The sequence below is a fragment of the Trichechus manatus genome, unplaced genomic scaffold (assembly GCF_000243295.1).
Source record: "Trichechus manatus latirostris isolate Lorelei unplaced genomic scaffold, TriManLat1.0 scaffold00050, whole genome shotgun sequence".
NCBI classification, from domain to species: domain Eukaryota; kingdom Metazoa; phylum Chordata; class Mammalia; order Sirenia; family Trichechidae; genus Trichechus; species Trichechus manatus.
In genome coordinates this window covers 1,492,185-1,519,036 of record NW_004443986.1, presented here as the reverse complement: position 1 = coordinate 1,519,036, position 26,852 = coordinate 1,492,185, and positions in this window count along the sequence as shown.

Here is a 26,852-nt window from a genome sequence, read left to right as displayed (position 1 = left end):
TCTCCCTTTGCTATACTGTAACCATATTCAGGAATTAATGAGAAATTAATGGAGGAAGACTCTGTTTTGTGATGCTCTGTAAAAACTCTTCTGATAATGCATTAAATTGTAAATGAATGTATTTTACTCATTATTGTCTTTACTGGTGAACAACTAACTTTTGCTTTTGCAGAGTACCAAGAAGAGTATAACTGCAGGGAAAAATGTAAGGGCCATTGTACTCTTTGCTATGCAAGAGAAACGACAACACTGCCTTTGCTCTTAGTGGGTTATTTTTTTCCTTTCCTAATACAAAGTTCTCAAAACTTCTGCAGCCAGCCACCAGTATGTTCTTCCTCCTCCTCTGCTTTCTCCTCCTTCTTCTTCTATTAGTGGAAAAAATAAATATTTTAGATGATTTGGCTTAAAATTTTGCACAGGAATATGTGTAGATACTTACTGTTTCTAAAATGTAAATTATATAAGATGTTATAATATTAATTCAGGTTTATGAATTGAAAATAAGCAATATGGTTTGTATTTAATTATTGTTGTGAGTTGCACATTTATAATTGGAGGCACAATCTCAAAGAGTAAAGTATCAAGAAAACATTTTCAAAATGGCTTCTAGCATATTTCGGTTTCTGCACTAGCAAGTATCTCATAAAAAGTGAGTACCACAGCTGGTTTGGTCTGTAAGACACACAAAATGCCTTGCTTCCAAATAATGTACATTTTGTATATAAAATTAATTTTTCCCTAAACATTGGCACTTCTGACATTTTAATATTTAAAGCAGAATCAGTTCTTCTTATGTGAACCTGAAATGAGTGAAAGTTTTGTAAAGTTGGAAAAACTCTCAACTTTTTTCTCCTGTGGTGAACCCACTTTTCAGAGGGGTATTTGTCTTTTTTCCTCCCTTATCTTAATTTTTGGGGAATGGAGAAATGTCTAGATGGAGAGAAGTTTCTGGTATAATGGTGTAAGACAGTAGAAAGACAAAAACACCTTGTTGGGGATAACCTTTTGTTTTTTTTCCAATTTTTAACATTAAAAGTCACCTTTAATTTTAGACATATTATCTATATACTAGTATGAACACTGCGTAAAATAATTTTGCGGATTGAATGTGTGCCATGTTCACGTAGAGTATCTCTGGTTGTGTACAAGATAAAATCATCAATGAAACTCCCTAATTTGATCCTGAAGTGAGGGGATGCTGTCCAATGAATCATTTGTGTTTGTAGGAGGCAACGTTGTAGCTAATAGAGCATGAATGGGAGCCAGATGTTTTCTGAAAAGTTGGTTGCACTGGAGGCAAAGAGCATTACCTAAAGTGTAGGCAGCCATATGGAATTGAAGGTTGGAAACATCCCATTACAAGTCATATATCACTGAGCTGACAGCAAGGGTTTCAGCTTGTTTTTATTTAAATCATGAAAGCAGCTGCTCAGCTGTCTAGCTGTATTAAATTTAACCCCTTTTCCTGGCAATTGAATTCAGTAATTTATGCAATTTTGATTGGACCACTGCATAAATATCATTTGGAGAGCTTTCACTTATTCTTATCCCTTAAATTCACTTCCAGATCCACGATTGGCTAATTTTTCTCCTGAATAAGAATGCTTGCAGATAATGCACCTGGCTAAGTCTATTAAGTTGACTCACAGAGGAATACTGTAATTTCAGCTTTGGCAGATAATTAGTATGGCAAAACATGAATAAATGCCAGATAGTTTTTTAGCTATCTTTTATATCCCTTCATGTCTTTTATTTGGTTATTTTTCCTTTAGTTATTTTGTTTCCTTCCTATTTTTCTGCTAGCCACTTGCTCTTTTACTTTTCTGTCCTGCATACATTGGCAATATGCAATTCTACCTAACTGTTCATATTTATCTTTTGTTTGTGCACCCTGGTTGCCTGGCTGTTTTGGTTGATCTTCTTACAACTCTTTCTCTGGCCATTTTTGTTCAACTTTTGCTTACCTCTCTTTTCATGTGTTTCTCTTTCTTCATACTGTCTTTCTTTAACCCCTTTTTCAGCTTTATAGCTTGCACGATTAATTTTAATTACTTCTCCTGAGTTCACAGGGTATTTGGGGATGTTCCATAACCTCCATGGAGTATTTTCGGTTAACATTTGAAGAATCTTCAACTCAGGTTTTGGCACATGTGCCTCAAGCGACTGGTTAACTTAAGTTGTATTTTATCACTTGCCCACCAAAGTACAGCCTTATAACTATTGCGTGTTGAAAAAGTATAGACTTCAACTTCCTGTAGAAAGAACTATGGAAAGAAACAAAAGTTTTATTCAAAATAATAGGAGAAACTTTGTAAAATAGGGGACAGCTGTTTCTAGGAAAAAAGATGAAGTTAAGGCAGAATTTTGGCAATTGTCTAAAGTTTTCTGATAATCCCTCAGGAAATAACTCAGTGTTCTTCCCTATGTATAATTAAGGGTCTTTGCCTTTCCTCTCCTAAGTGCTACCTTGTTAGAGACACTCAGTCTGAGAATTGTGTTTCTTTTTTCTTTTTATTGATTTTGTAATGATGTTTTCTGTTGGATTATTTTGCATGGATAAGAAACTCTTAAGAAAGTGACTCTAATAATTAATTATATCCATAATTATCAGGATCAAATGTTTCCCCCTAAAAATAGTTGGAAATTCAGGTTTGAGAGTAATTTAGCGTGCTGTTAGGTGCCAAAATGATTTGCTATGGGTCAATGGGCAAGCCAACATTCTCCAGGGCTATTTTCTGCGAGTCTAATAATAAAGTAAAGGTCCTATGCAGAAAGGATATTTTTTTCTCAAATGCCAACCCTACCTAAACAAATACTGACCCTATATTTTCTCTCTTTAAAAATGTAGCATGGCTCAGTAAGCTAAGTAATGGACTGGAACATCAAGGATTATTTGTTAATGTGGAACCTGTGGACTATGGTGTTGTGATTAATTTTATATCCACTATTTACTTACTGTAAATTAACTCAGAATATCCTCCTCAAAATTGATGTTGGAAGGTAATTGCCATCTTCTAGCTTCACTGACTTTTTCAAGGTCATTTGAACATGCCCAGCATGACCAAACAACTTGCAGTTGCTGCAGTCAAAAAGCAAAACGTTTGGTGAGTTTTAGTGCGGGTCATCTCCTTTGTGTGTTAGACTAAGTGACTTCAGATATGGACCAGGTCCAGTACTATTATCAGACATTATAAAGAAAGAACATAGAGCTCAAAGTTCTGCATTTTAGATATCCCCCAGACCCAAGTGTGATAAGATTTTAGCCAGTGAAATCTGAGGTGAAAAAGGCTGTTTTTTATTAGAGTAGAGGATGAACAGGGACAAATTAAGCAAGGACAAATTACGGTCACACTTATCTGCATGGAATATGCAGTAAGAAACCACATACCACAATAGAGGCTGACTTGTCTCATTCATTCAATAAATTTTTGTTTTGAGACTGTGCTATGACTCAGACCTTGGGTTAGGTTTCCAGAAGTACTGGTAAGAGAAGACTGGAAACAACGCTATCAAGAAAAAGTCAAATTTCACAGAACGAAAACAAGAATTTAGACCAATCAGTTTAACCAGTCCTCAAATAATTAAGAAAATGTATTAAAGTATTTACTGTGTTTGTGCTTGTCTTTCCAAAATATTTCATAAAACAGGATACATTTATTTAATCACTTGAACAAGAAATTACCATTTAATATACTAAGTTTTTATTCTGAGTTAGTATGAATAACTATCATAGGAGAAGCTGAATAACCTTAGCAGTTATCAAAGAAGGGTCCAATAAAAACCACTAGGTTACCATTTTCATGTCTCAAATTAACATAAAAAACCCTAATCCTACTGCCTTCTAGTCGATTCCAACTCATACTGACCCTATAGGACAGAGTAGAACCACCCCATAGGATTTCCAAGGCTGTAATTTTTACAGAAACCATGCCATCAAGTCAATTCTGACTCATAGCGACCCTACAGGACAGAGTAGAACTGCCCCATAAAGTTTCCAAGGAGCAGCTGTTGGATTCAAACTGCCGACCTTTTGATTAACAGTGAAGTGCTTAACCACTGCACCTCCGGGGGAATATTAAATGTACCATGGACTGCCAAAAATACAAACAAATCTCTCTTTGAAGAAGTACAACCAGAATGCTCCGTAGAAGCAAAGTTTCAAGACTAGTCTCACATACTTTGGACATGTTATCAGGTGGGATCAGTCCCTGGAGAAGGACATCATGCTTGGTAAAGTAGAAGGTCAGCAAAAAAGAGGAAGACCCTCAACGAGGTGGATTGACACAGTGGCTGCAACAGTGGGCTCAAGCATAACAATGATCGTAAGGATGGCGCAGAACCCGACTGGGCAGTATTTCATTCTGTTGTACATAGGGTCACTAATGAGTTGGAATCGACTTGATAGCACCTAACAACAACAACAACAACAATCTTTACAGAAGCAGACTGCCACAACTTTCTCCTGAGGAGGGCTTGGTGGGTTTGAACTGCCAATCTTTCAGCTAGCAACAGAGAGCTTTAACCACTGTGCCGCCGATAATATCAGAATAATTGTACTGGTAGAATTATATATGGGCAATATGTATGGAGAAATTTAAAATATTTGTAGTCTTGAACCAGTAATTGCAAGAACATATCATAAGAAAATACAAAGATTAGCCAAAGGATAGTTGTACAGAGATTACCATCACCTCATTACTTATAAAGGCAAATTGTTAGAAACATAAGGACTGTTCAGTTTTAGGGGGATGAATAAAATTTTGAGCATCCAGGCAGTGAAATACTATGCAATTGTTGAGAATTTTATCATTGAAGAATATGTAATCACATAGAAAAATATTCATGTTGTGTCAGATAAAAAAAATCAAACTCAATGTTTAGCATGATTTTAATAAGCACATAATTAAAAAAGGAGTGCTTGTGTGGAGCAAACAGTTAACATGCTTGGCTGCTAACTGAAAAGTTGAAAGTTCGTGTCTACCCAGAGACACCTTGGAAGAAAAGCCTAGCGATCTACTTTCAAAAAAACATCTATGGAGTACAATTCCATTCTAACACATATAGGGTTGCCATGAGTCGTAATCAACTCAAAGGCAACTGATTTTAAATTAAAAAGAGAGAGATAGAGGAACAGAAAGGAAAAAGAAGGAAGTATACCAAATGTTAATGATGTCTCCCCAAACCCTAACCCTCAACCCTGAATTAGGATTTTTCAAAAATAATATTCCTTTGTTCCAAAATTTTCACAATCAATATGTATATTTTTATTACAAGGAAGAAAGTCATGTTTAAAAACGTTCCAGTATACCTAGATGTGTACTATGAAGTAAAAATCATAGTTTTTTTTGTAGATATGATTCGACCCTGTTTTAATACAGCCAAATTTGCTAACTGCTTTGATATCATAATGATAGCATTTTTTCTGCTAACAGCCCTATCTAATTATCTAGATTTACATAATAGTTAGGAAGGGAAATTGGTGCCCAGGCAAAAAATAGAATTTTAGAATATAAAGTATATGAGGAAGGGACTTGAGTCAATTAGAGGTCAAGATTTGCTCAGGGTGTGTTGTTCCTAGGAGCCCTGGTGGCGCAGTGGTTAAGCAATTGGCTACTCACCAAAAGGTAGGCAGTTTGAACCCACCAAATATATGGCAAACAGCCTTGGAAGCCCTATGGGGCAGTTCTACTCTGTCTTACAGGGTCACTATGAGTCGGAATCTACACAACAGCAGCTGGTTTTTCTGATGGAATTCCTAAGAAGAGTGTGGCTCTGTGAAATCATTTTCTTCCCATTTATGCTGTCCTGCTAGAGCTCTTTGGCTGCCTGTTGCTCTGGAGAAGCACCATAACCTCCTTAGAAAGAATGATTCTCTGACTCCATGTGATTTTTGATCTCTATTTCTTTCTCGTTACCAATGCATGATAATTCTGACATGCACCCACATAAATAAATGTTATAGATCCGTGGGTCATCAGAGTTATAATCCAAGTAATCAAGTTTCTACAGCAAAACCTGCAAGAGCCAGAACTTGAGAGGACTGCCTTGTTTTTCTGGGTCTCACAAATTTTCTGCCTTTGCTAAGGGGCAGTCTTATCACTTTTCTATCACCCCTTTTAGTGGAAAAGATTTGAGTTTTCCTTCTTTGACAGGTCTCCACCTGACACAGGATCCAGCTTTCATAGATTTTACTGTATTTGACAGCCATAGAAAAAAAATTTGTGTAAATATGTTCGTTTAGAGCACATAATTTTAGTACATTCCCCATAATTTGAGCTACTGATGAAAACAGTTTACATATTTGCACATCCATAATTTATTTTACACTTTGTAGGAAACCACTTAATTAACTGTCTAGCTCTCAATAATCAAAATGCCGGAACAGCGCTGTTCCTCTGAAGTGAAATGTAATGATTATTATAATGAATTGTAAGTGGGCAGGGGCAGATAATTTTAGAGGATGTTGGAAAAAATTGTGCTTCAGTAAGAATGTACACCTTGTCTGTGCTCTAGAGAAGGCCCTTCCCGGCTATTAGATTCTGACTCCCTGGGAGTGATTTTACAACACTGTAAATTCTAGGGAACTTACAACAAAGTAAAATAAGTCTTATCTGTTGATATATAAATTCTGCCTGTCTAGTCCCCATGACTCGCAAGGAAAAACAAGTTTTGCCTCCATTTGCACATTTATTTTAATATGTTTGATCTATAAATATGTCTGTTCTTCACATTCTCTTTTGAATCAGTTATAACATTTGCCTGCTTCCTTCACTGAAGACATTCTTCTACATATGTCCATTATTGTTATCTGTATGAGAGTCATGGTTTTACTTTTTTCTGAAAGTTATCTTTTAACAAAGATTAAAAAAGTGGTTGTTTTCTACTTAAAATGTACTGGAAAATTTCAGTTTAAGGTAATGATATCATTGAAACTTCAATTTCATCAAAAATGATATGTGCTAATTGTCTCTTGCATATCAGATTAGGATGGCATTCCTAGAAGCTTTTAGAACCAATACTAAATTGAATGGCAAGGATGATCAAATCAGTAATTTCAGTTATTGTGACATTTTGGGTTTTCTTCACTTCTTCTAGGTCTTAACAGAAACTATGGATTTCAATATTTTCTTTAAATTGCCTTTTGGCCATTCATTTAGAATGTGCAAAATGTCTTAGGCTGTGTTCTCTAGAGAAGTAAAACCAGTAAAGCTTATGAATATATATATAGAGAGAGATTTATATTAAGGAAATGGCTCATGTGGTTGTAGAGGCTGGAACATCCCAAGTCCATGGGTAAGACTGGAAGCTTCTTTTGATTCACATAGCCACAGGGGCTGGTGAACCCAAGATCGGCAAGTCAGACAGCAGGGCTGCGAAGACCAATGAATCCCAAGATCGGAAGGCAAGACAGCAGGTAAGCTGCTAGCTCAAGTCCCAAGAACCAGAAGTCAGACGAACAGGATCCAGAGTGAGAAAAAGCCCATGAGCCTTTCCAGAAAGTCCACCTATATTGGATGCAGGCCACATCCCCAAGGAAACTCCCTTTAAACTGATTGGCTGCTCACAGCAGATACCATCACAGATGTGATCACATTATATCAAATCTCATCACGGAGGTAATCACATCATTATACAACTTCCAAACTACATCATAACTGCCATATCAATAAGAATCATGGCCCAGCCAAGTTGACACACAACCTTAATGATCACACAAAGTTAGTGGATTCTATTACTCTTCATGTACTCCCATAAAAAACTGACGTGCCATTAAATTAAATATATAATTTAACCAACTGCAATGTTTGAATATTAACTATACCCTGCTTATACACACACACAAACGCACACACTCACTCACTCAAAATCATATATTTTTTAAACAATTTGAGAAATTTTAATATGGGCAGTATATTAAAAATTATTTTATCAGTGTTAAAATCCTTGGGTATGATAGAATTATGTTAAATCTGTAGAAGACAGACCTTGTTCTTAGGAAATATGTTCTAAAGTATACAGGGGTACACTTTCTTGTTATTTGCAACTCCAAGTGTTTGATATATTCATATATATATACACATACACACACACACACACACACACACACACATACACACACACGTACACACATATGCATACACAGACACATGTAGAAAGAGAATGAGAGAGAGAGAAAGAGAAGGATAGATAGGGGAAAAGCACATACGGCAAATGTAAATCTATGTGAACGGTATAGGCGTATTGGTAGTAAATTTTTTTTTTTCTGTAGATATGAAAATTTTCAAAACAGGTGGGGAAAATACACAATTTATTTAACAAGTTAAGACGAATACGTTAGTAGATGTAGCATTTACGCCATAAAGAAGTATCTAAACAGGGTTGTTAGTAACTACTGATCATTTTTAATTACTAGACTAATTGCAAGCTGCAAAAAGGGGGCAAACATAGAAAAAGGTTTTGGCTTTAAGGGAATATTTGGCTGAATTTTAACAATCATCAAATCTCAATCTTCTATCTTCTTTTTTCTCTCTCTATCTCCGTCTCCATCTCTTTTTCTCAATACTTTATTTTCAAAATTTTTGAACCCCTTACCTAAGTCTGCTGTTAATCAGGCTGTGTCTCAAGTTTATTCCAGTTTCCAAAATAACAATTTGAGGGTGACATTTCAGATATCTAAAAACTAATTAAATTTATTACCAAATCTTGAGCAACCTGAGCATTCTATTTGGTGATACAAAAAAAAAAAATAACCAAAAAACTGTTATAAGATACATTTCAAAACATATTGGGGTCATAAGTGTTAACGTTCTTCTCTTTAAAATGTTTTAGCACAGTGATGAAAAAATAATCAAATAGATCAATCTGAATTTTGCATCTTGCCTTCTGCTCCAATAATATTTCAGACCAAATATCTCAAAGGGCAACTGCAAAAGAGTAGGGGTTTAACTCTGCAAACTGATTACTTAATTATAGGATAATTATATAAACTATGTCTATATTGCTTTTTTGTAAAACTTGAGATAAATTAGAAAGAGGACCCATATAAATAAAATCCATTTATAAATGTATATACATACATAAATATAAATTATATATATACATGTATATGTGTGTATATATATAGCAAAAATTATTACAAATTGGTGAACTGCACAACGTACATCCAGCGATCACCTGTTAATTCACTGATACTGCAAAAGTGGTAAAATTGTGTTCTTTTTGTTGGATTTCTCTTTAGAGGGAGAGCAAGTAGCTATTCCTTGAAAGAAGCAGATGCTTAAGTGTAATCTCATGCATGGCATGTTTAACATTCAGTTGCACAAGAGTTTTACAAAAAAGAGCTTCCATATGCTCATTCTTCCTTTAAAACGGATTCTACAACTTAGTTCTGCTGTGCCTGCAAACAAAGGGCAAGGTAGCATATCCAACTCAAGGAGAAAAAAATATCAAAGTAGACGGCTATGAAATGAAGACTCTGTTCTTGATTTTGGGGAGGGGAAGGGAAATCATGTGTACGGTTGCTCCTACTGCCCTTTGTCTCAGCAAGGGAAATAAAGAATCCAAAGGAAAAAAAAACACAGAAGGATTTTTTTTTTAATCATGCAATTTTTCTCCTCCCTTTCTGTAATTATGATGTAGGTAAAGTTGTTATTTTATGAAAGGCACCTCTGTAGCAGTCAGTATTATCAGCCAGATTCCAAAGTTTTGACAGATGACTTACAAGAGCTGAGCTCTGGGCTCCAGAAACTGACAGATTGACTTTACTTCCAGAAGGGCTGGGATAGATTCATAGAAATCACCCTGTAACTTTGATCCGACACACATGTCCTTGATATCCAGAAGCCAAGTAGAGGCCAAATGATTCTTCTACATTTTCTACTGGCCCAGTACCAAGGAGACACACTTATTCAAAAAAACAAAAAAGTTTATCCAGTTTGCCTCTCTCTTCTTCTAATCTGGAGAAGTGAAAACTGACACTAAATTTGTAAGTGCCCAGTGTCTTAATTTGATTTTTCTTATTCTCACAACTTTATTGAATGTGTTTGTGGTTTTCATTATTTTATAAGACTCATGAATTGCATTACAAAAAATAGCGTCATCATAAGCCAATGTATTTCTTTGGACACCTACTTTATTTAAAATTAGATTGATTTTGTTTTTTCCAGAGGGCAGGTATTAAAAAACATTTATACAGCAACTAATAATAGTTAACGTATATTGACATCAACCAACAGCTATTTCTAAGCTTGGTGCTTTACAATTAGTCTTAAACAGTTAGAAGATGAGGTTAATTTTATATTCAAATAACCTGTAAGTACACATTATAAAGAAGTATGCCTGGATTAATACAGTGTATTATTATTATTGAATTCTCAATATGCACAAGACACTGTCTCAAGCACTTTAGAGGAAAGTATATTGAATTTGATATTTTCAATAGCCCTACAGCATAGTTGAGTAGGCACTCAAGATGCACAATAGCCATCATACCAGACATATGTAGTAAATCCAATAAAATAAATAAGGTTACAAATTCCGGGGATTCAGAGCAAGTGGAAACACTATTTTTGCAGAATAGAGATCATGCAAGATTCTATAAAAGAGTTAACATTGAAGCTTGTCTTGAAAGACAGGTGGGATTTAAAGAGCTGGGATTGGAGAAGAAAAGAATTAGAGGGATGGAGCATGAAGAGAGCTGTTGAGCAAGAAAGGTCTGGGTTCATTCAGGAAACATGTAATAAGCCATCTGGTTTGTCTGGAAATATTGTAGGAGATCATCAAGCGAGCATAAAAATACTTTATTATGCACATACTCCTTGGAGAACTCATTCGCTCTCCTGGTTTAATCCCTTAAAATACTTTAGATCCATCTTTTTCTCTCCATCCCCAAGGCCAGTACAATTCTAGTTCTGGCCATTGTCATCATCAGCTTACTGAGACAGCAACCTTAGGTATCTGTCCTCTAGTTTTTCCAGTCTACATCCTCCACATCACCGCCAGGTACTTAGTCGCACATCTATCTTTCCATGATGACGAACCCTCGGTTGCTCTCCAGCCTCACATAAGCCTCGTCTCTCTCTACTCTTTTCTTCTGCTTTTGTCATGAGGCCACTATGAATATCTTTTAGTTTCCTCCAAAGACTGGCATTTTTTTTCTCCAAGGTTGTTGTCACTGTCGTCAAAACTTTACCGTGAAGCTTTCCTCAACTTACACGTCTCCTTGAGTCCTTCTCTTTTTCTAAAGTATGACTTTTTTCAAACATTCAGAAAAATAAAAAGGAATAAAGTAAAAATACCCATGATTTTATTCTACCCAGATTTAAGCAGGATTAATATTTTTAATGGAGATCTTCTTTCAAGAAATATATTTTTACCTGAACATTTGAAGCTTATCCTCTCATCCTCATTCTCTTTTTTTTCCCTAATGTAACACTATGTAAAAGTTAGTGTTTCTCGTCTCCCCGCCCCCCGCATGAGACTGTTTCCATTTATTATATAACCATAAACAATATATGGTTGTGTTTGCTACATTTTAAAATTTTACATAAATAATGCCACACCATTAGATTTTCATTCAACATTGGTTTTGAGATTTAGCCATGTTGAAATATATATTTAGTTCATTTATTTTTATCGATTTTACAGCGTTCTTTTGGTTAAATCACCATTTTTTTCAGGACCATTTTTTTTTTAATTGATAGATTTAAGTGTATAATTCCCTTTGTGGGGAGTCGCTGCATGGCGCAAATGGTTAAACACTAGACTACTAGCCTAAAGGTTGGTGGTTCAGATGCCCAGATTTGCCTCGGAAGACAGCCCTGGCAATCTGCTTCCAAAAGGCCATAGCCTTAAAAACCCTAAGGAACAGTTCTGCTCTGCACAAATGGGGTTGCCGTGAACCGGAATTGATTCCATGGCAACTAACAACAGCAGTAATAATTCCCTTTCTACAGTTTTATGTGCATCCCACAATTTCTGTAAGCAACAAGTTCATTGTCATTTAGTTCTATCTAATAATATCATTTGTAATTATGTTGACCAATAACTTATTTAACAATATGTTGTTTAGATTCCAAATATTTGTTCTTTTAGTATTTTTGTTGATTTCTAATTTTATTCCTTTTTCATCAGAGATAGTGGCTTGTATAATAATTTTACTTTTTCATATAAAATAAGGTATCTTTTATTTCCTAATATATAGATTTTTTGAAATGAATGTTTCATATATGCTTGAAAATAATGAGTATTTTCTAATTTTCAGGGCAGAATTTTATATGTTCTAGAGGCGTATATAAATGTTAATCATGCTTATATTTTCTATCTCCTTGTAAAATTTCATCTGCTTAACTTGTGCATTTCTGAGAGAGATATGTTAAAATCTCCCACTATGTTTATGAATTTGTCAGTTTTCTCTTTGGAATACTTTTTTTTTTGCTTTGTATATTTTGAGCTTATATTGTTTGGCACATTCAGGTTTCTGATGATACATGTTTATGGTGAATTGTTCATTTTTATATATTATGTAATATTAAGTGATAATTCTCTTTATCCTTAAAGTATTTTTTCTTAAAGCCAACTTTATTTCCTATCACTATTGCTATTCTTCTACTTAATTGGTTTAATATCTGTGTGTGTGTGTGTGCGTGTGTGTGTATACACATACATACACAGTGAAACCTATGAGAGCCAGGACTCTATGGGAGTGCCTTATTTTTCTGGGTCTCAAAAGTTTTCTCCCTTTGTCTTATCACTTTTCTCTCTCTCCTTCTAGCGGAAAATATTTGAGTTTTCCTTCTCTGAAAGGTTTCTGCCTTACACAGGTTCTGACGTTAGCAGGTTTTACTGTATATATCATTCACTATTTTAACTCTTCTGTGTCATTTGTGAGTGTGTGTGTATGAGTGTGTGACCTTATAAACATCCTGTGACTGGACTGAAGATTTTAATCCAATCTGAAAACCTCCTTTACATAGAAAGTAAAGTTGTTTTACATATATTTCAATTCCTGACCAATTTAACATCATTTTATTTTGAAGGCTTCAACTCATCATGCTTTTGTTATTTTTCTTTTTTTCCCTCCTTTCTTACCCTGAGTTAGATTGACCAAGTTTTTTTTGTTTATTTAAACACATCTTTGTTTTACTATTTTGGAAGTTATATATTTCAGTTCTTTTAGTGTTTTTTTTTTTTAGATTTTTTATATTCCTAGTTGGTTTAATAACTCTTAAAACTAACATTGCCAATGTTATTATTATCTCGTATTTAATTCTGCCTAGTTCTTAACCTCTTATTTGTTATCATTAATCATGTTATACAATTTATCACATGTCATAAGTCAATATTCACTTGCTTTCTCAAAAGTTTTGTCTTTTTTGTGTTGTCATCGTTTTCCATTGTTCTTCCCTCCCCCACACACTTTTTTTTGCCCCCCCCCCATTTCCTTTGATGCTTGATTTCATTCTTTCTGAATTATAAATTTTTCTGTGGTTTTTCAACCCTGATGTGTAAATAGCAAACTTTGATTTTTGCTCATCAGAAAATGCTTTCATTTTACCCTCACTTAAATGACAGGTGCTATACATTGACAATTACAGCTTTGAGATATCTCACTACTATTAGATAATAAGTCTGATATTAATGTATTTTATGTTTTCATTTTAAGGTAATTGTTTTTTGTTTCTGTTTTCCAATGAGAATTATCTCAATATGTTTAGTTTTTTTTGAAGATTAGGAAGATATCTCTAATTTATTTATTTATTTTTTTATTGTACTTTAGATGAAGTTTTACAGAGCAAACTAGTTTCTCCTTAACAGTGCACATATTGTTTTGACATTGGTTAACAACCCCATGACATGTCAGCACTCTCCCTTCTCAACCTCAGCTTTCCTGTCCCCTCCTGCCTTGTAGTCCTTGTCCCTGGGCTGTTGTGCCCCTTTAGTCTCATTTTGTTTTATGGGCCTATCTAATCTTTGGCTGAAGGATGACCCTTGGGAATGACTTCATTACTGAGCTAAGAAGGTGTCCGGGGGCCATACTCTCGGGGTTTCTCCACTCTCTGTCAGGCCAGTAAGTCTGGTCTTTTTTTGTGAGTTAGAATTTTGTTCTATGTTTTTCTCCAGCTCTATCCAGGACCCTCTATTATGATCCCTGTCAGAGCAGTCAGTGGTGGGAGCCGGGCACCACCTAGTTGTGCTGGACTCAGTCTGGTGGTGGCTGTGGTAGATGTAGTCCATTAGTCCTTTGGATTAATCCTTCCCTTGCATCTTTAATTTTCTTCATTCTCCCTTGCTCCTGAAGGGGTGAAACCTATGGAGTATCTTAGACGGTCACTGACAGGCTTTTAAGACCTCAGACGTTACTCAAAAAAATAGAATGTAGAACATTTTCTTTATAAACTATGTTATGCCATTTGAGCTGCAAGTTCCCTGAGACCATGGTTTCCACTCAGCCCAGCAATTCTGTCCCTCAGGGAGTTTGGACGTGTCTATGGAGCTCCCATGAACTTGCCTTGTACAAGTTGCACTGGCTTCCCCAGTATTGTGTACTATCTTACCTGTCACCAAAGTTACCAATTGTCTATTGTCTATTTAGTGTTTTTCCATCCCCACCCCTCTCCTCCCTTGTAACCATCAAAGATTGTTTCTTTTTGTGTGTAAACCTTCTAATGAGTTTTTACAGTAGTGGTCTCATACAATGTTTGCCCTTTTGTGATTGACTTACTTCACTCAGCATAATGCCCTCCAGATTCATCCATGTTATGAGATGCTTCGCAGATTCATCATTGTTCTTTATCGTTGCATAATACTCTGTTGTGTGTATGTGCCATAGTTTGTTCATTCATTCGTCTGTTGATGGGCACCTAGGTTGTTTTCCATCTTTGTGCTATTGTGAACAATGCTGCAATGAAATGGGTGTGCATATGTCTATTCATGTGACGACTCTTATTTCTCTAGGGTATATTCCTAGGAGTGGGATTGCTGGATCATATGGTAGATATCTCTAATTTGTTGACACTCTCTCCCTCTCTCCTCCTCTTCCTTCCTCCATTCCTTCATTGTTTTCTTTTCTCATCTTCTTGCAATTCATTATATTTCTACAGTTGGGAGATGCTTGCCTTTTTTTAATTTCTTCTCTCCTGAAATATCATCTGTTACCACTTCTAACATTGCCTATCTGTCTTTGTTTTCATTTTTATTTTCTTGAACTCCAACTAGGCATGTTAGAGTTCTCCTTCTAACCTCCATGTCTCCTAGCCTCTTTCTCACAGCTTTATCTCTTTAACTCTCTCTTCTGTATTCCTCCTATTATCCAAGTTACTAATTTTATTGCCTGCTGCATATAATCAGTTTTTTAAGCAGCTCACTGCATTTTTAATTTCAATAACTATATTTTATTTTGAGATTTTAAAAAATGTGGTTCATGTTCAAATTTACTTGTTATTTTTTCCTAGTCCTCTGTTCCTCTCTGTTTAGATTTTTTATCTCTTTAAAAATTTAAACATTCTTACTTCAAAATTTTTTTTCAGCTTTCCCATTACTTCTTATATTTGTACTGTAAATCCTTAATTTGTTGCATCTGTTGACTCTCTGCCTCAGGGTGTTTTTTGTTTGTTCGTTTCTTAAGTGTGTGTGAGTTCATCCTTCTTGAATCGTTATATCCCGGGGTATCTCACGTGTCTTGGGATATGGAAGCATCTCTACAGAGCATTTAGTCTTTTTTGGGAGGGTGCCCCAGGAATTTCATAAGTGAAAGAGCAAGTTTATGTTAAGTCATCGGCTTTGGTTATCTGAACCACAGCCATTTATGGAACAAGCTTGGCTTTTCAATTGTTCACAGGCACTTTTTCCTCACCCATTCCCCCTTATTTTCAATGTGAGGCCAATCAAAACTTCCTTGCTACATTTCTGGGCTGGTGATTGTTTTCTAGTATCTTTTCATGGACCAGGCATTATTTTAAGGATTTTCATTTCCTGCTGCCCCATTTCTTATAGATTCACGGCCACAATTTATGACCCTGTTTTAACATTAAAACTTCAGCTCCAGCTTTGTGTTTCCCCCCCTTCTTGATCTTTTTCCCCAACATCTAATATTTCTTTTTTCTTGTTTTTGATATAAGCTATGTAGATTAGTTTTTCAAAGGATGCATTTATCCAGCATTTCAATGTATTTATAGAAGAAGCATCTGTGTCTGTTCAGGCTGTTATATTACAGAAAGTCTCAGTCACCTGAACAATATATAGTATATTACTTGTCTATTGCTTTGGCTGTAGCACACATCTAGAAATATAATGCATGCTTGATTTGTATGTGCTGATCTATTGATCCTAATGCTTCCAACACTGTTGTGTAATGAACAAATTTTGTTTTATGCTTTATATTTTATATAAAAAGGACCTGAAATATAAAATATTTCACTTCATCTGGTACGTTCTTGAATCCAGTATGCAATTTGACCAAACATGATTTTTAGTGTCAGAGAGATTTTTTCCATTATTCCTTAATCTTACTATTAGTACTGCTTTTTATATGCAGTGCCTATAGGATTCCACTCAAAAAGGCTTTGATTCATTTTTTTTAACCATAAAAGTATAATAACTTAATTGTTGAAGTGTGAAAATTAAGTCTCCTGGAATTTAGTATTTCTCAAAAGCCTGTCCATTGGAGTGCCTGCTAAGAGAAAAAAATCTGTAAAATCAAATGAGTGGAGAAAGTGTAGTTTTGTAATTTCCATTTACAATTTCCAAGGAAAGCAGGCAACCCCTCCATGGAATTGAACAGAGGTGGGGTTTGATCACAAAGCCATTATTCTTTTTCTGATTGCCATTTGGCCTGAATGTTTGCTGGAAGCATCATACTCCTTGTTAGACTGGCTTCCCAAGTTTTGAATACACTAGAGTCTGATTATAATATGTGTTGACCCTGATTTATGTTGAAAACCTAGAAACATTTTTTCCAGAAGAAGTGCTTTGTGTATGTGTGAGCCTTTGAGCCTGGCCTCATCTGAGAGTTGACTGGCTCACCTCAGCCCTCTGTTCATTTATTCAGATGGCTTGACTCTAAAGGAGGAATCTTTGGAAATTCAGTGGTATTTCAGTGAAATAAATATTGTGAAGCAGATATGGGTTGTTTAAAATGTATCACCATGATGTAATATGTCAATGCTCAATTATACGTTTGCATGCACCTTAAAAAATCTGTCTTGACAGAAAAAACTGATTGTCATAATACTGTGTTTCAATTAAACCCACATCCTAAGCATTCTGAGTTCCAAATTCCTGAAACCCTCAAGTTAATGTGTTCCATGTTGTGGGGTTAATTTGCATAGAGTTCTGGAGCTCCTGCTGCACTGTTTCAAATCTTGGTAGCTTTGATATTCTCCTCAGTGCTATACACAGATATTATAAACTAGTTTTCACAGAGACAAGTTATGATTATCAGCAGGAATTAGTTTCATGCACTGATCTCTAACCATATTGTGCCAGAACATTACCCAGACCCTCTTAATTCTGAACCTCATTTTGCAGTCCCTATAAAACACATCTGTTCCACTGCGTATGTTTTGAAAGTTAAATGTGCTAATATCATGCTGACTGACCCTGCAACCAAACTCATGTGGGAGAATTCCAGCCCACAACCCAAACTGTGTTGAATCTTCAGGTATTTAGGGAGCTTATAACTCAGTTCGCCATGACAAAAAGAGGGAAGAGAAAAAAGAAGAAAAAAGAAAGCAACATTTATGAATATTTGTGCTCTTCTGATAAGACCGTGGAGAAATTCAATCAACACTAATGCAATTTAGTCAATATTCATTCCCAGTGAAATAGTCACAAGTCACTAGAAGTCACCTCATTCTAGGATTCTGTAAAGTTTCTCAATATGACTCTTGCTTCATAACAAGAGAAATACCTGTAGTAAATACTCTCTAGTGTACTGGTTTATCGCACAGGATCATAAGTAGGTAAAGGATAGTATTCAAATCTAAAATTGGCTCACTCTACTTAAATATGTGTGTGTGTGCATGCACGTGTGTGTGTTAAAGTCTTGATACATCACATTTGTCGTTACAGAGTTTATTTTGGATTTATTCATTTTCGTGGTTGAAATAAAACTGCTGCCCACACAGACTCTTACAGGATCACTCTGTCAAAGACACAGTTAGTAGTAATGGACACAAAAAGCTGTAAGCAGTTAAACTATCATTTTAGAACAAATTTTGTTCATCCAAGAAGCCAAACTAAATATTCTCGTGCATATTAAGATAAAGTGGAGAGGCATCATATGTGCATTTAAGCTGCTCTCAGAATTTGGAACCCACTCCCATCTCCAAGATGCACTCCACTATCTTGTTTGACCCCCACAACAATGAACACATCCATTAAATAGTACTAGGTAACAGAAGATTAATATTAAAAATAAAAAGAACTAAGCCCTACAGATAAGCACAAACATTTTAGAGTTCATCATACATTTCTCTTTTTCTGCTATGTTTTGCCATTTACTTAATGGCAAGGTTGGTTTCAATTTCCAGACATCTACATATCGACTTTCCTTTAGTTACTTTCTTCTGTCTAGCACAGTGGTTCTCAAATTTGAGTGTGTGAAAGAATTACCATAAAGGGCCTGTATACACAAAACCATGTGTATTATACTATAGGGGTTATTTAAGGGATTGACTAGGGTAATTTTAACTCTAACAACTTTTGTCGCATATGCTGACTTCAGAAGCTAACTAAAGCAGTTCTACTTGCCCTTACTTATTCATGAGAATTATTAGCACATTTCTCCAGAATCCATAAACTATACCTTCTGACATAATTATAAACACATTTTCAGCTACAAAGACTCCTTCTGAAAACTAAAGTATGATTTTTCCTTTATTCAATATTTAATATTTATATATTGGGTACAAGTTTCCTCCAGATTTTCTACAACATAATAATTATTTTTAAGGATCTTAATCTATCTCTATCTGTCTCTGGAGAGAGAAATTTAAAAAAAACAGTAAAATATAGTCTAAATAAAAACTAACAATTTTGAAGATTTCATTTTATAACTCCTACTAGACAGTACGTTAACAGCCAAACTATATTCACTATTTTACCTCTGAAATTTCTGTTGTCCTTAAAACTCATCATTTACCAATTACCATCAAAACTGTCCATAATTTGTTTTTATTTCAGTATATGCCTCTCCAAAGTTTTTTAAGAATCACTGCTGCTGCTGATATATTATCTGCCACTTTTTCAGAAATACCTGCTGTTATTTTTTCAATGATGAGTCTATTGTGTCTCAACGTTGTAAAATTTCAGACAGTAGAGTGCCAGGAGCACAACTTATGTCAAGGAGAAGATTAAGGATCGTCTTATCTAGGAATGGATGACTTGGGAATCCATCTCTTCCATCTTTTGCCAATCTCTACGCATACTCCACATGTGTGCTAACTGATTTTTTTAAGCCTTTTTTTATTGTCATTTCCCCAGTTTTTTCAGTTACCTTATTGTGCTAATAATTAGAGAAAGATGATGAGGTATTTTTGGTGTTTTTTAATTGCAATTTGAATTATTTCTGGAAGATATACTGAGAACATTCTACCATTATAATGTTCTATCAGCTGATGCCATCTATTAATGTTTCAGATAGTATTACTCGTTGCTGTCCAGTTCATTCCGACTCACAGTGACCCTATAGGACAGGATAGAACTGCCCTATAGGGCTTCCAATGTTGTAATCTTTACGGAAGCAGACGGTCACATCTTTCTGTCACAGAGAGACTGGTGAGTTCAAACTGCTGACCTTTCAGTTAGCAGTCCAGTGCTTAACCACTGCACCACTAGTGCAGGGCTCCTTCAGATAATATTAGAACTGAGAAAAGGAAAAAAAAAAAAACTTACAGAGTTTCTATTCCTGCTCTCTCATTGGACAGATAAAGAAATTGACATCTTGAGAAGTCAAATGATTCAACCAATCTGTAACAGAAAAGACCAGAACCCAGATTTTAGGGCTCTCATATAGTGCTTTTTTTCCAGGTCATCAAACTTTGGAACTTTGGGAACTTTGTACTCCAAACTATGCTCCCTAAAAGTGAAGAGTGAGCATATTCTTTGAGATGGAGGTAGCAAATATTTTTCTATTTATAGAAATTATCTTCAAAATGCTCTGATTAAATATCAAAGAAAAAGATGTTTTACTAAAATAAAGTCAATCACTGCCTGGAATACATATATTCCTAAAAAATGTGTAGATTTAAGTTCTGTGAATTCAGGACCCATCTTGCTCCACAGTGAGTTCTCAGTCCCCAGTGAAATGCCTGGCAGAAATGAATGTGATAAGTGTTTGTGGAATGAAGACAACCTAAAGGAGACTGATTCAATCTAATTTTTTGTGTGTAACCATCCTTCCCCTGTTTGGTAAGCTATGAAGTAGGCACCATGATACTTTTCTTGTGGATTCCATAGCAAAAATGAAATTAATGAATGAATGGGACAGTAGAAGAGTACTTATTTCAAAGGAACTAGAAGAGTTATCATTTTGTCTACATTGGCTCTACACTGACAATTTTAATCATTTTTAAAGAGTTTTGATTGTCTAGCAAGGTGTTGTTTACAATACAGAAATGTTTGGAACAATAGTTTCTAACTAGCATTTTCTCACCATTTTCCTTCCATTATTCCTCTCAAGTTTAGCGCCTTCCTTTGCAGATATATTGCCACTCCCCTAGTCCAAGAATTTATCACTTCATTAGCTTAGTGCCACTCAGAATTGCCTTGACTGAGCTTTGCTTAATGTGTTTTTTTTTTTTGCTTTTGTCAAAGAATATTTCAAAAAACATTAGCACTAAAGAATTGTCTCTATTTACTGTAGAATTTTTAAGGAAGATATTTTTCATTATGTTGCTCATGATCTCCCAGGAAAAAGACCTCTGTCAAATAATTATTTCTAACATAGATTCAGATATGAATAGGAAATATAACATGAAAGATCAAAACAGTTGTTTAATAAGAGGGGTGGATTGGAGATGAATTAGAGATTATTAATAATTGCATATATGTGTGCCACAAATAAGGAATTAAAATTAAAAATGATTTTAGAACACTAAAAAATGTATTTCAAAAGGCTCATATTTTAAAATTCATTAAAAAGTTCAAAATCCATGTTCATACTGGGTAAGGTACATAGTGGAAATGTCTGAAACAATAACCAACCTATAATTCCTAGTTAACCACTAAACTCTTACCCCACTTCTCAGGAGTGTTATCGTTTCCCCAAAATTGTTCTATATCCACAGTTTTTAAAACATCATTTTCACTTATGACCATCAGGGAGAAAAAAGTGGCTTTACTAAAACCTCTCACGTTCCAGATTAGAATTCACATCTCCGTACCTGTCATTCTCTTTTTATTTTTAATTTATTAAATCTTTGCTTTATCTTTATATACTTTACAATTTTAAAAACTTGAGTCAAGACTCACCATTATCAAGGAAGCTATTATCCCAGTTTTACAGATGAAGAAACAGAAGCTAAGTGACCTAAGGGGGCAACATAATTTGTTGACTTGGGAGTACAACATAGTTTTCCGATTCCTTTTCCAGAGTTCTTTTGGTTTTACTAGGTTCACTTTATGTTCTGATTTGATTGCAAAATATAAGCCCTGTAACATTCTTAGTCTATTCACTAATTTACCACTGATATTCTGATTTCCTGTACTTGCTTTATATGTTTGAATTAGTAATTGGTCACTTTGTCCAAAACATTTTTTTCTAGAACATCTTGAACAATATTTCCTCTGCTGCTGTCATTCAGTAACATTTGTTCTTTGAAAGGGTCCAATGTCAAACCCAGGTCAAATAATATATATCACCATTTTGGAGCAAAGAAAATTATGGCAAAAACAATAAGTGTATTGAAGAGAACTGGCATAGCTAAGGAGAATCATTGAGGTAAAAATAAATGAAAACCTTAAGATGGAAAATTGAACTCATTTCCCTTCTCTACCATAATAGGACCATCACTTTGTTATATAGGAAATTGAAAAGTCATCTGGAAATATAGATTACTAAAGCTCCAATCCAGTACTTGCAATATTTAAGTCAAGTTTTGAGCTAATGTATCAAATACAGAAAACATTACAAAAAATAAACCTGCATTTGGACCTATAAGTAAGAGTGAGTTATTTAGATCTTTCACTTTTCAAATATCAGATCCAGAACCGGATATACTTTTTAAAAGTCAGGAAAATCTATGTTAATTAAAATGTAAATCAACATCTTCTCTAGGTTTCTGGATTATGCTAATATAAACAGAGGACCTTATGTGATATGCATTAATATACTTACTTTAGATGTTACATATATTAAGAGTTTAAAGTAGCATTTTAAATAAATATATAAAAAGGAAAATATACTATAATGAGAACGGATAATACAATATTTGATGGTTTTTTTGGTCAGGGCAATGAAAAAATAAGAAATCGAGGGAATTAAGTATGCATTTTTGACCTTGCCATTTCAGAAAAGCAAAATATATTCTTGTCTCTGAAATGTGGCGATTTTACATCTTTCCAATATTCTCTGTATAATTTGAGCTCTTTGCTAGGAGTTCCTGATATCATGATTCCTTGAATAATCTTTGCTTTCATAATTAAAACCTTTACTACTTTTATTACTGTCACCATTATCATTATTTGGAGATGTGGGGTGTTGGTACAGGCTCACACCTTTTTTATAGCTTGAAATCTAGAAAATACGCTTCTTGCACGTTTGTCGTGTTTATGTAATCAGTACCTACGTTGCCAAGGCTTATTGAAAACAGCTGGGTGCCTGCTGCCTGCCTCCCCCTCTATTGGAACAGTTGCCAGAACAGGTAGTCAAAAATGGAAAGTAAGGGAAAATTCAGGCATCTGGCGTGTTTCTCAGGAAAGCAGCTGTGCCTTCCTTAGGAAGCAGTCATTGTTTCCCATCAGCCAAGACTCTGAATACCCTCGGGTCCAGTTCTGGCATGGTTGGCCTAGTAGGATGCAGTTTATGACTTAGGACTTAGGCGAGAAACCATTTGGGCAGTTCCATCTCTGGAAGAACATTGACAGAAATCCCCCAAGCTGCAAGCCATATGTGGGCTGTTGGCCTTCTATTAGTCTACTCTAGGAGGTTCCCATTTGCTGGGGCTCTAATTATCCTTTTGACAAAAGCAAAAACAATACCGAGGAATCTTTCCAAAATATATCTTTCCAAGATATAATGTCCTGTTTTTAAAACCAGTCATTATACTGCAAGCATTTTTTTTTCCCTAAAAATTAAGCTATATTTTTAAGGGATTTTTTTTAAATGTTTCCTAAGTAGTAAGCAAGAAGAAATAATTTTTTGATGACACACCAAAAATCCTGGATTAGTCCTGTTGAGTGGTATTCTGCATTCATAACCATGCGTTTTCCAGATTTAAGTTTTTATAAATCAAATATTGAAAACTGATATCCATGTGAAATAGATTGACTATTGATTTATGTCAGAGAGATGTCAGGCTTTTTCTGTTTAGGATACACTGAAAATTAGGGTGCTGTTTTGATAGGATTATTTGGCAGAGGCTGACATTCATTAAAGGAGCCCTGGAGGCACAGTGGTTAAAGCCGTCGTCTGCTAACCCAAAGGTCAGTTGTTCAAAACCACCAGCAGCTCCGTGAGAGAAAAGATGTGGTAGTCTGCTTCTGTAGAGACTGAAAACCCTATGGGGTCACTATGAGTCAGGATTGACTGGACAGCAGTGGGTTTGGGTTTTTTTTTTTTTTTTTTGACATTCATTTACTGCAAAAATGACATTTTGATAGAAGATTAGGACTGAATGATTTTATTGATAATTTTCGTTGAAGCAAAGCTCTGATTTTAGAATATAAATGTTTTCAATTTCAGTCGTCAGAGATTTTAAGAGTCTTAGGAAGGTGTAATACTTTCAATTTTAGAATAAATGTCTTCTTTCTCATCATTACAGAGGGTTCTGCTAGGACACTTAGGGACTATGATTAATACAACATTTTATTTAAAAATCTTCAGTTTCAAAACATTGGATATGAGACAATCTTGTGCTGATGCTTAGCATACTCAGGAAAATTAAATGAAATTATATTTCTGGTTGTAGCTAGAATTTATTTGCAGGAATGTGAAAATAAAGCAAAGAAAATAACGAATTTTTAAATAAACCAAACTATCTCATACTTCAGAGAAAAAGTTCAGTCATAGTTCTCTAGAGCAAAGAGTCAGGTTGTTTTGAATGGTTTGCCCATGACTAATTTTAATGGATAAAAAAGTCTCAGCACAGAGTCAACCTGGGTAATGTTCATCAAGCGCCTTATTTTTTCTACTCTTGTTTCATTCTCAATTTTATGAAAACTAAAACAGACCGTCCTTAAAAGTTTTTCACTGCCCTGCTTCTTTTTCCTTTTCACATCTGTAAAAAGTGAAGAATGTAAGGCTCAATGGTAAGTACAAGAGGCAGATTATGGATGAAAAAAGTTTATTTCCATAAAGCACATCTTTCCTAATATGTTTTCCCCAATGGAATGTTCAACGTTCTAACCTCCGTTCCCACATGTGATAGCTAGTCCTTTATTAACGTGACATTATTAATACTCTCTCTCCTTGCCTCAATATTGTTTTCTCTCCTCTAGTTGAAGAAAAAATTCTAAAATGTCTTACTGTTCTGTAGAGTTAAACACTTGGATGATTAGAAAAGCATAAGGCCTCAGTTTTGATAAGACATATTCTAGCTACCCCATAGACATAAATCACATCTCATCAACTTTGGTTATTTTTTTAATTTTCCTCTATGTGCTAATTATGTAAGTTGAGCGTTTCTTTCTACCTGTCCTTTTGACAAACTTCAAGCTAAAGCATTTAACCTGGAAAAAAATTGAGAAGAAGAAGGCCTGAATATTGAAATTATGTGTATCATAATATTTAGAAATTTTCCAGGAGATAAATCTAAATAGATGATATGTCATTGTATATAAGAGAAGGAAAGAATCTAGTAATTTATCAAAGGTAATTTTAAAATCCATAGTGTTGGATTGCAATAGCCTTAAATCAAGGGTTTGCAGATTGGAATATTTTAAGGAATACATCTATAAAGACACTTTATTCATAACTTTGAATACTAAGATGAAAAATCCACAGATGTTTTTGAGAAATGTATTTTCACTTTATGCTAATTATGGTTTATACAATTTCCACCAGATGGTTTTGCATGCACAGTAGCTAATTCTTGCCAACTGTCTTCAAGAATATTCTCTGAATTGTAGGTAGGCTTGGGAGACCTCTGAGTGATCTGTAATCTTCTTGCTACTACTATTTATGGTTTTTAAATGTTAATGTAGCAGCTCAAACATGGTCTGGATGAACAATAGGATATTCTTTAGAGTATTGTTGAAAAGGACACATACTTTCTTGGGTCATTTAGAGTTTTAGAAGAGAATAAATCATTATACATAAGAAGAGGTAATAAGTTCAGAGAACTGAAGATATAGTCGCACTGAAAGATGATACATTTGCTGTCTAAATGAAATTAGCACTTTTTACACTATTATATAAAGGTCCTTTGCCCTATTGGGAGCTCTGGTGGCATGGTGGTTAAGAGCTCAGCTCCTAAACAAAAGGCCAGCAGTTTGAATCCACCAGCTGCTCCTTAGAAACCCTACAGGGGCAATTCTACTCTGTCCTGTAGGGTCACTCTGAGTCGGAATCGACTCAAAGGCAACGTTTTTTGTTTTGTTTTGTTTTGGTTTGGTTTGCCCTATTGAGTAGTAAAATAGTAAAATATCCGATTATTTTGTTTTTATTTACTTAAACAAAAACTTGATCGTGGTATGTTTAAGCATATTCTCTTGTTTAAAAAATTAACATCAGAAGATATTTAATGACTGAGGAAAATATATATTCTTTTCAAATAAGGCATCTTTATCACCTAGACATTCACATGAAATTTCTTTTTACATTTTTTCCTTAGTGAATAACTTGGATATATATTTTTAAACTAATATAAAATAATGCTTTTATTTAAAATCTGTATATTAATAAATCCTTAAAAGACCTCATGATAAATATAGCTAGGATTGTAACCTCTCTTAAATAAGGGTACAAAAATAAACACAAGACTTCCAAGCAATTGGTATAGTGTCTGGAAATGACTTTTCGTAAGACTTTTTGTTTTTGTTCCTTTTTGTCTGCATATAACTCTTAATATTTTGCTCATATATAAGATAAGCCGGTAGTAAAATTGATAATTCTCAATTTTCTTTTGTGTTCTTGCAAAATTTTAGGGGAAAAAATCTATCATTAGCCACTATCTTTCTGATGTTCTTATTTCAGAAGGCCCTTCAGCACATTTGGCTGCAATTTCTGTACGTGCTTGTCTGTTCTCTTGCATTAATGGGAAATATAGATACTTTGTAGCGATTCAGGTTTAAGCTCTGTTTAGGTTTCTATCTGCTCGACAGACAGTGATTATCTCTATAAAAACCAAAACAGTGTGTTAAAAAATAACTTTAACAAAGGATCAATTTTCTTTTTTTCCAAAGAATTGATTTAAATATACTACATATTTAATGAGGTTCCCTTAAACCATATTGTTGCTCTTGTGAGAGTTAAAGTTGTTAAAATAGCCAGTTAACTGATAGTTTAGAGCCCAGGTGGCTCAGTGGTTAAGAGCTCGGCTGCTCACCAAAAAGTCAGCAGTTCAAATCCACCAGCTGCTCCTTGGAAACCCTATGGGGCAGTTCTAGCCTGTCCTATAGGGTCGCTATGAGTCAAAATCGATACTATGGCAATGGCTTTGGTTTTAACAATAAATACATGTTTGAGAATCAAA